The 14,712-nt window shown below is 38.6% G+C and overlaps 1 pseudogene; it reads right to left on the bottom strand.

Annotated features, from left to right (window-relative positions):
- LOC116908239 overlaps positions 1 to 14,674 on the bottom strand; it is a 67,740-nt pseudogene extending 53,066 nt beyond the window's left edge.
- Between the last annotated feature and the right edge of the window lie 38 nt (positions 14,675 to 14,712).

Genomic DNA, 14,712 nt, shown 5'->3' with positions numbered 1-14,712 from the left:
ATACTGTCCCCTAAGATCTTATACACACAGATTAATGTATCTCTCAACCTTTGTCAGAGACATTTCTTTTTGCAGTAGACACTTATTAATACAGAGTATAAAAAGATAGAACAGTCATGTCATACACTCTCCTTCCAAAACTCAGGAATCACTACAGAAGAGAGAAAGGAAAGATTGTTGGAGCCCGAGGCAGTGGCTGTCTTTAGCAAAACAGAATTTGCCAGACATGGCAGTGCAATTGCACACAAACTCAACAGTGGCTGGGACTGTATGCTCAAGATCAAATCAGCCAAAATTCCATCACGGTTGATGGAGGAAGTCATGAAATCTGATCTCTATGATTAGCTCTTTGACAGTTGATGGATTCTGGAAAAGGGAGAGCTGCTTTTCTTTTTGGATATAAGAACTGAGAAACTACCCATCCTCCACTAGATGAACCTATAAAAAGACATGAGAATCACCAAAAAGATTTGATATTAAATTTAAAACAGAAAGGAAGTGCATAAAGTTGGGAGGGAGACTGAGAGTCTAAAGGAAGATTGACAAGATAGGGATGAAAGGTAGATTGGACCTAAACAAATTACATGCATTTATGAATATTAAATAATTTTTATCTGGAGTTTTGTGTATATGTAGTATATATATACACACACATATATATATACATATATATGTATATATATGTATATATATATATATATGTATGACATATACCTGTTCATGTGTGTGCATGCTCATGTAGAAGTCAGAGGTTGATCTGGGCATTTTCCCTATCATTCTATACCAAATGTTTTGAGCAAGAGTCTGTTTACTGAAATTACAGCTCCTTGCTTTAACTATGTCTGCCTAACAAGCTCCAGTTTACATTCCCACAATCCCCACTTTCCAAGCTCCACTATTATAGAAAAAATCTCACTGTGCCTGGCATTCTTGCAGGTGTAGGAACTCACTTCCTTGTACCTTACTCTCTGAGCCATCTTTTCTGCCCCTGCTTGGCACTTTTAATTGCTTCTATCTCTTCCGTAAGTTTCTTTTTTGTTGTTGTTGTTTTGTTTTTTGTTTGTTTGTTTGTTTGTTTGTTTGTTTTGGTTATTTTTTCCTCCATCTTTATTAACTTGGGCATTTCTTACTTACATTTCGATTGTTATTCCCTTTCCCGGTTTCCAGGCCAACATCCCCCTAACCTCTCCCCCTCCCTTTCTAGATGGGTGTTCCCCTCCCCATCCTCCGGCCATTACCACCCTCCCCCAACAATCACATTCACTGGGGGTTCAGTCTTGGCAGGACCAAGGGCTTCCCCTTCCACTGGTGCTCTTAATAGGCTATTCATTGCTACCTATGCAGTTAGAGCCCAGGGTCAGTCCATGTATAGTCTTTGGGTAGTGGCTTAGTCCCTGGAAGCTCTAGTTGGTTGACATGGTTGTTCATATGGGGTCTCGAGCCCCTTCAAGCTCTTTCAGTCCTTTCTCTGATTCCTTCAACGGGGTTCCTGTTCTCAGTTCAGTGGTTTGCTGCTGGCATTCGCCTCTGTATTTGCTGTATTCTGGCTGTGTCTCTCAGGAGAGATCTACATCCGGCTCCTGTCAGCCTACACTTCTTTGCTTCATCCATCTTGTCTAGTTTGGTGGCTGTATATGTATGGGCCACATGTGGGGCAGGCTCTGAATGGGTGTTCCTTCAGCCTCTGTTCTAAACTTTGCCTCCCTAGCCCCTCCCAAGAGTATTCTTGTTCCCCCTTTAAAGAAGGAGTGAAGCATTCACATTTTGGTCATCCTTCTTGAGTTTCATGTGTTCTGTGCATCTAGGGTAATTCAAACATTTGGGCTAATATCCACTTATCAGTGAGTACATGCCATGTGTGTTTTTCTGTGATTGGGTTACCTCACTCAGCATGATATTTTCCAGTTCCAACCATTTGCCTATGAATTTCATAAAGTCATTGTTTTTGATAGCTGAGTAGTATTCCACTGTGTAGATGTACCACATTTTCTGTATCCATTCCTCTGTCGAAGGGCATCTGGGTTCTTTCTAGCTTCTGGCTATTATAAATAAGGCTGCTATGAACATAGTGGTGCATGTGTCTTTGTTATATGTTGGGGCATCTTTTGGGTGTATGCCCAAGAGAGGTATAGCTGGGTCCTCAGGTAGTTCAATGTCCAATTTTCTGAGGAACCTCTTTCTCAGGCAGATTGATCAATTTCACTCTTTTCTCTCTCTCAAAAACAATCAGTTCTCCTTAAATTAGTTGTTGCAGATTTTCCATTTGAGAGTCATCACTTACTGGTTACTGTCCAGTCAGCTTCCCTCCATATATTTTGCCTGTTAGGTAATGTCATGTTTCCTGAAAACTCTCCATGCTTGTTAGTGACATCATCTATCATAGATGATCATGGGCTGGAATGGCCAAAGAAGGTGTTTTACAAATGGTCGGACAAAAAATATTGATGGAAATATTGAGGTTTTACACAACAGGTACAGCAAACAATTTTACACAACAGAGGAACATATTAGAAACAAGAGCAACTGGAGAATGGAGACACCTCTCTAGTAGCAAAAGGTCTGATTATTGATTAGTGCAATTGAGCCAAAGTTTCAAGAAATAAATGATCATTCTTTTAATTAGATTAAACCAAATTTTATCCTAAAAATGTTTACATTTTTTAAAAAAATTAGCAGAGAGATATCCATAATAAACTATTTCTTGGGGCTTATGTGCCATCCATTTTTTCCCCAATATCAACTATCAATACTCTTTTTTTCTAATATCAACTACCAATATTCCTTTTCTCATAATATCAAATTGAGGAACAAGCTTTCCTAGACTTAGAGTCCAAATGACCTTAGGTCTTCAGGGCTAGTTCTGATCCTTGCTCTAACCTAGAAAACTACTAAGCTAGCAAGAAAGAAACTTAGATGCGGGCAGGATCAGGACGGCACAGTGTAGAGGAAGGTGATAGGGAAGCTGGGTCAAACAGTCTCCTTGTTTGAAGTAGATTCAAGTCCCTGAGGGTATTAGCCACAAAAGGCATGGCATCGATACAGACTCTGCCTAAGAGTTAAGAAGGCAGGCAGCAAGACAGAGAGGTGGAGAGGAACAGCTGTCAGACCACTGCCTCTTTACCTCTTTCACACCAGTCAGAAGCAGAGCACTCAGTAGTGTCAGCTAAGAAGCAACCTTCTGTCCTGAAGCCAGATTTCAAAGTGGATTCTAATTTATCTTCAAAAGTGGTCTCATTATTTTATATGGCAAATAGGTAGCATTGTATCAAAATCAAACTATGGCCAGAGTGTAACTCAAGGTGATTTACCATGGAAAATGCAAACCATGTCCCAGTTTGGTACTGTTTCGGGGCAGAAGGAAGGGTGGATTTGGGAAACTGTAGCACGTGGAATTGGTCTAACAGACAGCACCATCAGAAAGGAAAACAACTGACTTCATAAAATTACAGCTAAAAATGAAGTCATAAGAGCAGGGAAAGTGGTTAGTCATAATGAGAGGGTGGAAACATGTTGTTCTCTGTTGGAGTGTGGTTTTCCAATGAAGCAGATCTGATTAGGATATAAAGAGGGGCAGGGAACAAACATCTTAAAGAAATCTGAGTACTTGGAAGGCAATGTTGGCTTTCTTACATAGAGTAAACATATGGTTTAGGCACAAGAACGGTTGAAATAACTTTGGTAGAATTGGTCAAATCTGCAGATTTATCCCTTTAAATCAAATAGTCCTCATGCTCACCCCATGAAGTAAGTATAGAGGGCTTATTTTCAGCCCAATCTTGAGTAGTACATATCTGTTTTTCCACATTAGGAATTGAGCCCATGAGCTCATGCATACTACTCAAGGACTGTACTGCCGAGCCCCATCCCTAGTTATAGAAGGTGACTTTAAATCATAAATTTAAACTTTGGCATTGCCTACAAGAGAACTTGAGAAAACAGACCTACCCTATAAGCAGTTGTTACACAAAATTTTATTATGTAATTATTTTAAGTAGTATTTTCTACTATGAGGGCGGAAATGTGATATCTGCCTAACTTAACAAAGAAGAACAATTTAGATGAAAAGAAAAGGAAGCCAAATAAGTTTTAAAAGGGGGACACAAAGTAATGGAAAAAATAAGAATAACACCAAGACCCTAGGAAGTCTGGCCCAAGCACAAAACTAGATGAAAAATATATAAAACATAAATACATGCTGGCTCACAACTCATATTCTTCATGTGAAGACACAGAGGCTCAAACATTTGAGCAGCTCTCGTGCCCTGTTAGTGAGCAGGTGAGCCATGTCCACTGACTCAGCTCACTGGTATCCATTTTTTCCTTGTCAGAAATATTTTACAGCCAAACGTATGAAAAAAGCATATACTCTCTAACAAAGAAGGGAATTAGTGGTGAAACTGGAAAATTATTACTTTTATTCTCCTTTGAAAAAATGTAAGTATATACAAAGGTGCTCTTTTAGTATGTTTATCAAAGGGCTCTGATTATCTTGACAGCAATCAGTGTGCTGAGCGATTCTTTGTTTACATCCATGTCCAACTAGCGTGGTAATGCACCTGCTATTTGAGTCCATGAGTCAGGTGCGAGGCAGAAGTTGATAAAGGGGATTTCATCCATCTTCCCCCATGAGTCGAACAATGGGCATATGCAGTGTCGTAAAACTTCGCAAAGTTGCACTCACTGGAGCCTGATGCAGCATCAATGGAGGAGAAAGTGGAATTACTTTGAACCAAGTTAACTGCAGAATTGGGGAAAAGCTTGAGTTTTGTTTGTTTGTTGGTTTGTTTCCCATGTGGAAAGATTTAATGAGAGAAAAGTAGAAGAGAGGAAAGGCGGCAGGCTATGGCCACGTGGAGGGATGTAGGGGTTGGGGCAAAAGCAGAGAAGAACAAAGAGCAAGAGGAGTAAGAGAGGGTAAGAGCAGTTTTGTTGTTTTTTAAGGTTTTTTTTTCTGCCTTATTTTCAAGGAGCATACCTTACTTTGATTAAATTATATTTAAAACAATATAATTTCATGTATAAAGTTAGACCTTTCATTTGCTCATAGAGTCCAAAAATCTGATACCTACAGAAAAGATTTTGTAGAGGAGAAGGAAATCCTATGACAAGAATAAGTAACCGTTCCCATCCCAAAGTCTGTGGGTGACAGAAAGGGAAAAAGAAGTAGCTGATGACTGACAGAGACTCTCTGTATTACTTCCTTGTCTTGCTGCTGCAAGAAAACATCCAACTAGAAGAAACTTAAAGAAGAAAGCATTTATGTTGCCTCAAGATTCAAGATTGAAATTCATTACATGTGTGTGGGGAAACATGGCAACGGGATCAGGAGGCAACTGATCATGTGGCATTCACAATGACCAAGGAAAGTTGCCGGACACTCTGTCCTGTTTCAGCTGTCTGAAACCCCAGTGCACAAAACAGCATTCAATAGAAATACTATATCAATTCAGCATAAGTAAGTGGGTCATCTCACTTACTTAAGTCAACTTAGATAATCCCTTACAGACATGTTAGGAATAGACAAATTAGTTTCCCTGGTCATTTTAAAGGTCATCAAGTTGTCAATCAAGATTCCTTGACACACGCCCACACTGATGGACATAGGTGAGTATCTATAGCAGCAGGTGGGAATGCTAAGGCCATGGAGGCCCAGAGGATTGTGTTTTATTCTCATCACACATCAGTTACCAATGCAGCAAATGAATGTGATAATCCAGGCACGCCTAGGTTTAGTCTGATCCAGAAAGTTTATTTTACTGACAACATTGCATTCAGACATATTTGGCTCCATTCAAAACTGCTGACAGATATGAAGTGTATCTCCTGCAGTTCATTATGCAACAGACACGAATGTAAATGTGGACAAAAAGAAAATACCAACTCAGACTCTTTGTGAGACATTCAGCAGTTTTCTGAAATCGTGCAATGTATTCATCTTCCATCTGCATTTCCTTCCTACGTTTTAACCTTCCCTGCTGAAGTCAAACTTCCAAAATTACTGGGCTTGCAAAACAACTGACTGTAAATATGAATCGGTTCTTTGGAATCTTGAATTAAACAGAAAATAAAATGCTGGGATTAAAATGGAAAATTACACCCATGGGTTGACTTGCTCTCAAAAGGCATAATCAGTCTGAGGCTTTCTTCGGTCAACTCTGCCTAACAATATGGATAGAGACATCAAGAAGGAGTCCTTGGGCCTCTGGGGTTTTCTCTCTCCTGTATGTACTTTATACCTCGTCATCCATTTGCCAGCTACTGGGGGTCACTGGGGGACAAGCTGCTTTCTTTCCCACTTGAAACTGTTAGAAAAACCCTCTAATTTCTCTACTTGGTTTAATCTGCATAGTAGCTATCACGGAATCATCATGCTTGGTTGATATAGTATTTCTACTAAAACGTAAGTAAATGTAGGCCAAAAATGATAAGATAACTCTTTTAAAGTATTGAATACATAGTTTGCATTTCATTCCCACATTTAGTAAATTGGTAATGGATGCAACTAATAGTAGGTAAGGAAAGAGAACTCAAATAGTCCAGGCCAGAATAAGAAGAGACTATGAAAATTAGTAGAGATCTGCATGAAAGAAACGCATAGCGTGCCCTCTGTATACATTACCCTGTGTTCGTTTCCCAACTAAACACCAAAATTGCTCTAGCATTAGAAAGTAAGATTGAGTTTCATTACCTGCCTGAGAACACCCAGAAAAGACAAACAACAGAACTTAAAATATGCTTAAAGGAGTTAACAAGAGAAAGAGAACCAAGATAAGCTAAAGTGGCAGGGCCAGATCAGGGCCCAGTTCTTCCAGAATGGCCTTGAGTTCTAGCACAGTGGCCTGAAAAACAGAATAAAACTATTTCCAGGTCACAAAGCCAGAATGGGGTTTGGAGACTAGGCTTACAGTGTCAATGTCTGTCCCTAGAAAGAAGGATGGATGGTAGTAAGTAGACAGCCACAGAACAACTATAGAACACCATTTTACATGTGATTTTATTTTTGTTTTATAGGTGTGCATGCCTTGTGCCTTCAGAGGTCAGAAATCGGTGTTGGGTCCCCTGAAACTGGAATTCCAGACAGATGTAAGTCACCATATGGGTGGGAAGCAAATGCAGATCCTCTGTGAATGTAACAAGTGCTCTTAACCTCTGCCCACAGATAGTTTAAATGAGCTCCCCGAATGAGATCCCCAGTGAGAGCTGAGATGTTTGAGTCTCGGCCTTGGGGAAGAGAGAAAGTCAAATAAGTGAGCTGCATTCTCTGCTCTGGCCTCAGTCCTATGCATGTGGCCCGGTCGACTTCCTTCCCCATTTTCCTTGGCCACTGTGTGTCCCATGACAATTCCCGAGATGCTTTATGTTGCAACTACTCCAGTTTTTTACTCCATTTGTTTAATTTTTAGGTCTCAAAAATATGAACTTTCAACCCCTGTCTTAAATTTCTTACCTCGTCAGTACTTCTTACGCACATACAGATATTTTAACTATTTGCACCAATGAGTTCCATTACCTGCAGACCTAGGGTGTACCTATTGTTTATTATTTTTTCATAATTTCTAAATATTATAAACAAATCTTGTGGAGCTGGTTTAAGGTATACACTAGATAAACATATTATCAAATCAAAGATTTCATAGGCATTATAAATAGTGAGCTCAGCAAATATAGCCCAGCTGACATTATAGAATATGACAATTAAACTGGTAAACATAAACATCTTATATTCAGAGAAAAACAAAGTAGCATTTTAATCTCATGTAAACCTAATATAATGTCTTCTGAAGCAAGAATTTGGAAGGCAAGAAAGAAGGAAAGAAAGAAGGAAAGAAAGAAAGAAAGAAAGAAAGAAAGAAAGAAAGAAAGAAAGAGGGAGGGAGAGAGAGAGAGAAAGAAAGAAAGAAAGAAAGAAAGAAAGAAAGAAAGAAAGAAAGAAAGAAAGAAAGAAAGGAAGGAAGGAAGAAAGGAAGAAAGAAAGAGAAAGCAAGCAAGCAAGCTTCATTGTGCCTCTCTGTGAACCACAGAGCCAGACAACATGGGTCTGCAGAATTGAAGAAGATCTAGTCAGTGCAATGGAAGGGATTGTAATGGCTGTTGCTGAATAGAAGTCACTGCAGTCCTTCCCTCCTAGACAGACAAAGGTGTGCATAAGAAGTTCAGTCAGTCACTGACGGCTCAGCTAAAGAGCCAGGTAACACAACCAAACTCAGATTCTTTGCTCTCGCCTGCTACATGATCCTGGTTTCCAGAGAAGCATGTTTGATACTTACAGGAATATACATTCTCTCTATAACTTGGGTATCGGAACATGTTTCAATCAAAACATTAAAAAAAAATCTGATTGTTTCTCCTATTTTTAAATTCTGAATTATAGAAATGGTTCTAGTTTATTGTAAAGCTTTAGACAAGAATCATTTGAACTTTCAATATCTACCTTAAAATGATTTCCTCTATTCTTTTTGGTATCTGTCCACAAAATATTGGGGTAGTTTGTGTAATATTTAAAGAAAAAAATAAGGTGGCTTCCTTTTTAAAATGCCAACTGGCCTTTCTTTTTCAAGAACAACTTTGAATTCCCTCACAATAACACAGCCAAGTAAGGCGTCTGCTCTGTCCCTGTTCATTCAGCTCCTTTTCCCTCAGGATAGTAATGTACAAGGGCCACCATAGAAAGAAGAACGGGGTCACTTGAGAAAGGAAAGGAGTAGTTTAGAAATAAGGTGCGTGGTTGAACGATGGCTGTACAGGGCGATGAAATTAAGCAACTTAAATCAACACGACAGCAAACAAGAGATAGTGAGACTGAGTCAGCCAAACTGTGAGAGTGAGAATAAAGGTGGGGGAAGACTAGAACTCTTAGAAATGTTCACTGCAAGATAAGTTTGGATTCTTTCATTTCACACATGAGAAATGACTACGAACTATGTGCAACCCGTCTTCCCAGAGCCTCTCACTAGAGTCTAACGTCCCTGTTTGCACCAGGGTCACCTCCCAACACAACCCTTCACCTCAGCAAGCACCCATGCAGATACCTTTCAGTGAGCTGATAGCCAATGTGCCTGCAGGTCTCTGACAAGCTCACAGCAACACCTCACCTTTCTTGATGTACGTATTCTGTGAGTTGGAAATCAGAATTCAACCTACGGAACACATTACAAAATTCCCCAAGCTCTAGGACAGGCCTAGATCACTTACACATTCACTTAAATAATGATCAGCTTCACTTAAAAATTCAATATCTTTAATGCATTTTCTTTTATGTAAATTCAAAATTAGGTAAAAAGCATTTATTACTTCATCTCATTCTTTAATACATTTATATATTTAGCATATCTCTTATCAATTGACTGACAGTTATAATGAATAATTAACATTGTTTCAATTTAATCATATGAAAATGAATAATTAAACTGTATACTTATTTATATAAGTATTTCTAAAATTTTAAGATGATTTTTTTTTTCAAATAAGCTAGAATCCACAGGTAGATCACTGCAATATGCCAAGCCTTTGAATAGTAGCTACTGGGTGTTATTTCTTCTCTCTGGCATTCTAAGAATATAGAAAATTAATTAATTCCAATCTGATATTCTGCAGTTTCTTCATCTGATACCATTTGAGTAAAGTCTACTGTTAGAATGTTCTAGAACATTCTAGAACAGTGTTCTGAGTCTGATGTTGGTTTCTTTTGCTTATTTTCTATATGCCCATTTTTTTACTTTGGTTCTGATTTTTTTGTTTTGGTTCTGAGACAGGGTCTTCTGTAGCCCAGGCTGGCCTCACAGATAACCTTGATCCCCTTCTGCCTCCAGACCTGAATTGCAGAATTACAGGTGTTCGTCACCAGGGCCAGCTCTGATGTTTGTTCTCTAAAGCACAATGATCAAATTCTTAAGAAAAGTCCACAAAACATTTTTTCTCCTGATAAATACATTTAGTGAAAAAAATCATCATTTTTTTTGAGTGTTCTAATTAAAATTTTAATTTGAGCAACATATATGTTATGAAACTTAAAACTAAAAACATTTGTGAATATTTATAATATGGATTCTTCCTTATGTAGACTTTTTAAAAATTGCTTCTGTATTGGGTTTGTGTATGTTTTTCAAAGTTTGAGTACCATTGCTGTAATAGAAAGTTGTATTTTAAATCTTGTGGTATATATAGAAATTGTAAGGATTGCATATAAAACATAAAATTCACCCCAATGAGGTTCATTGCACTGAAATTATTTAAAATTTAGTTACATTAATACTTTATCTATTTGGAAGAAAATATTTCTAGTTACTTAAGTAATAGATCAGCATCATCAAATGCAAAAAATTTAATATTCCATGAAATTATTCATTTTAAGAATCGGATGTAGCCCTTGTCAGAAGCTTGGTTTCTCGGGAAATGAGATGTTTAAATGACTTGATGTAACTGTCCTTGGCTTTTCTAAAGTGGAACAGATGCTCTCTGCATAGAGTGGATATGTGTCTTCACCATTCTCTCACTTATAAAAATAAACTCCCAGAAGAAGCAGGCATCACATCAAAAAAGCAAATCAAAACAGAACATTCTTGTCATTGTGGTCCCTATACACATAAGAACGGAACATTCCTAACAAAGGGAAGTTTGTTTTAATAATGATTTAGGTAGATCTGGAGGTGAAATACTTACCCAAGGACTCTGGATATGATCCTCAGGAAGGCGTAAAGCCAGGCATTGTAGTGCAGATTTGATCCTGTCTGAGAGAGAGAGAGAGAGAGAGAGAGAGAGAGAGAGAGAGAGAGAGAGAGAGAGAAGAATGGGGGTGGTAGGTGTATATAAGTAAGGTGACTCTTACTGTTGCCATTGTTTGCCACCCTGAGTTGAAAGCATGAGATAATCATTAATATACCAGAAATTAACATACCAGAAATGACACCGTTACCTTAAGTAACATGACGAAAGACACACAGTCAAATCTTCTTTCAGATACCTTCTTTGTCCTCAAGCGTTGGTAATGCTCTGTAGATCATGTGTTCTTCCTTCTTGGGTCTTTGTCCTCACCTGAGTTATTACTACCTTCCATTCCATCGTCATCAATTCTGTCACCCACAAGACCCTTGTTACCCTCCATGATTCTCGATTAGTCCAATCTACCGACATGAAGTTACAATGGCTTCCCTTAAACATCCTTTTAACTGAGTAAAATTGGGTTCCTCTGAATGCGCAATTCTGTTTTTAAAAATATGTGTAACTGCCTTACGATTCATGGTACTGTGTTTTCAAAATTGTCCCCTATCTTCTTGTTTGAAGACTGTCTCTGAGCCCTTTATTGTTGTCACCCTTTAAGGACGCTTTTACAGGTTTCTCCCTTCCCATACTCCATCCTTAAGCAACTAAATTACCACATACTCAGAGGTGCTTCAAAGCTTACAACCATCTACATGATAATTCTCACTTTTCTCAGTTCTTATTGGCTGCAACTCACTTATTTCAGACATTTTTATATTTTATGAATTGTTTAAATGTCTCTTGCTATCTGGCTTGGTTTTTAGATAACTCATTATTCTAATGACACTATTACTTTTTTCTATAAATATATTGAACTGTTCAGATAGATAAAAATAACTTCTTAATCTTTAGGTTAAAGAAGCAGTCAGAAGAATATAAAATTTCTAGGTGAAATATTACAGCACGAATCATGTTAAGTTTAAATTTCACTTCCAGTAAATTGCCCAAAACGCTTGTGTGATTCACCTTTAACAAAACAGTATTAGCATAATAAACAGGTTTTGACAGATATGCCAGAAGAAACACTTTGTCTAGCCATGAGCACATGTGATGTCTTTGAATATGTCATTCCATCTGCATGCTCCATTTCAAAAGACTGATTCAGAAATTTTAAGTCCATTTGGTATTTCCTTTAGTTCAGATGTGAATTACCAACCCAAAGGTATTAGTAGTGTTATCTAAGACCCAAAAACATGAGCTTCACATTTAAATGACTCCTGTTATAAATACCATCTGCTCTACATACTCCCCTCCCCACTATAACTGGGAGTTCTGGTGTCCATTTTTAGAAGCTCAGTTCACATAACTCCAAAGACTCTGGGTACCAGTTAGAAAGAGGAACATTGGCAATACTGATGGAAAACACATTTCCAGTAGCTAATACCAAAACACCATTTAAAGGTCACTATGTCTTAATCCTTTCTGGGACAAGGTAGGATAAATATGAAGTCATCCTCATCTTGCCTTAGGGAAGAAGTATGTGCTAATAATTTTCACATAATTTGGAAAGGAACTTTTCTAGCTACCTTACTTTACTTACAAAAGCAGTTCATAGCACAGTTTTCTCAACAACATGCAAAATATAAAAACCTTCCTCCTGCTATGAAACTTGGTAATGCAAAGAAAAACAAAAACAAAGGTCAGTGAGAAGGCAGACAATGTGAAATATCCTACAAAAGACTTTCTAATGCTCTATAGAGCTCACTCACTAGGCTGAGCTCTTTCTAACCCTTCGCCAGCACTCTCTGATCCCGTGAAATTTCCCATGAAATTATCATATTAGTTTCTGACTTTTGCCCAAGAAAACTGCTACTTTAGGTTCAAGCCTATTTTTCTGGGGAGTAATTAAGATTGTTTAACACATGATAATATAGTTTTCTTAGCAATGTCTCTACCGTGTAGAAGAGTTCTACCCAAGGCCATGGGTCAGAATCACGTCACCATGGTCTCACTGTGGGCTTCTTATTCCCTCTGCATCTTGCAGGCTCATTCAGGAGATTTTGGATGAGTTCCCACCCATTGACCTCCCAAGCTCCCCTCATCTATCTTAACTCTTCCAAACTGCTAGCAGTATTTGCACAGGATCCCCCATGGAGGCTCTGGAGTGAGCCTGTCCTTTGTCCTCAGACACTTTAACGTTATGATGACTCATTTTGTCAAGTAGAACATGAGAATAGACAGGGCAGCTGCTTCCGCCTCAGCCCCCACTACTACCATGACCATTGTTGAACCTGATGGATCTCTTCTAGGAAAGAACAAAGAAAATCTCCTTTAGGTCTTTGTTGAATGCCAGTGAAGGAAAAGAGAATCTACAAGATTTTAATGAGGTGTCTATTGAAGTGGGGCATATTCTGAATGTTAGCTCTAATTATCTCAGCCTCTATTTTCCTCAACTGAGATTGCATGCATTAAAGACTGTCACTCGGCGACAAGTAATTGCGGGCTGGTCAGAAAAGACTTACACTAGCAAGTGGGTAAAAGCACTTGTATGACCCGAGTTTCATCCCCAGGATCCATATAATGGAGGAAGAGAACCAAGTCCTTCAGATTTTCTTCTGAGCTGCATGTACACACACACACACACACACACACACACACACACACACACACACACACACAGAAGGGGGTGTTAATTTTAAATTTCAGCTTTCAGAGGGATGGTGGAATTGTGAAGAGCCTGAATTCCAGGCTTCGACTTCAACTTCCCACACATTTATATTCAAGAAGCTCTCAAGGAGAGAAAGCCTGGGGTTTATGTACATTTCATTTTAGATAGCACAAAAATTTATCCATTTTTATGAGGTATGCTTCATAAAGTTTATCTTTTCATAACATTTAAATCTCTCAATATAACTGTTCCCTGATTCATATACAGATAATAAAGTTGTACTTAAAGATATCGCCTCTTAATCGTTCCAGAAAACCAAGCTAGCACCGGAGACAAGGCATTTTACAAACTATCCCCGGGAAGGTGGTAAGATCAAAATGGAAGAGAAAGAGATAAGAGGTAGTATGAACTCCAAGGGGGGAAACTAGCACTTCCCTCAGCATATTCCTCAAGACATCCTAGGCAATATATACCTAGTAATGCCCACCTATAGGTTCAAAAATTGTGGTAACTTTTCCCAAATTTTTAAAAGATTACTAGATTTACTTAATTACAGTGTGCTTCCTCATATGAGGAAAGCAACTTACTTTCAAAAACCAATGACAACAAATCCCAACATTTTGTCTTCTGGAATTTTCAAGTACTATTGAAATTTAGGAAAGTGTTATTAGCAGTCTACAAACTAGCAATGAAAATGTCAAGGCAAATGCTTTAAATCACTTAGTATAGTAAATATTTTTAAGTCAAGAAGCCACTCATGAAATGATGAAAGAAGCACTAATTTTACCTTAAATCTCCATCTTGTTAGAGGACACATCTCCAAGCTGCCACTATTACGATTCAACTGTGGTCAAATCAATGAGGAAATTATCCTGTTTGACAGTGTTCTTTGTTTCTCACTCTACCTCCTTTTTACTATGTCCAGCAATATGTTTATCAGTGTCAAAGAGATAATTCTGTTCAATGTTCTGCTCCCTATAGTGAACCAATGAAAGAAAAAAATCTTAACTTTCAAATTGTCACGCCCAACCTCGACCAGCAAGGAAGACACGACCAGCGAAGATCTTCTTCAAGCAGTTTATTCAGGAACCTTGTAAAAGCTTCTGACCACGGGGAACCACCAACCCCCACCCCACCCCACCCCCGCACCACACTTAAATAACTAGCGCTGGCCAATTCTAGCAAGCCACGTGGGGATAGCGGATAGGCTGTATCTATGTGGAAGCGACCAGGCTGAGCAGGCCTCGCCAAATAAGGACTCAGAGAGCGCTCACCATTGGGAATGTGGAAGGCGGAAACCAGCGCCATCTTTGGGGTGCGGGACTTCGCAGCTCCCTACATCAAAT

Source organism: Rattus rattus, chromosome 8 (genome assembly GCF_011064425.1).
Source record: "Rattus rattus isolate New Zealand chromosome 8, Rrattus_CSIRO_v1, whole genome shotgun sequence".
Taxonomy (NCBI): Eukaryota; Metazoa; Chordata; class Mammalia; order Rodentia; family Muridae; genus Rattus; species Rattus rattus.
This window is presented reverse-complemented; position numbering and strand designations above follow the sequence as displayed.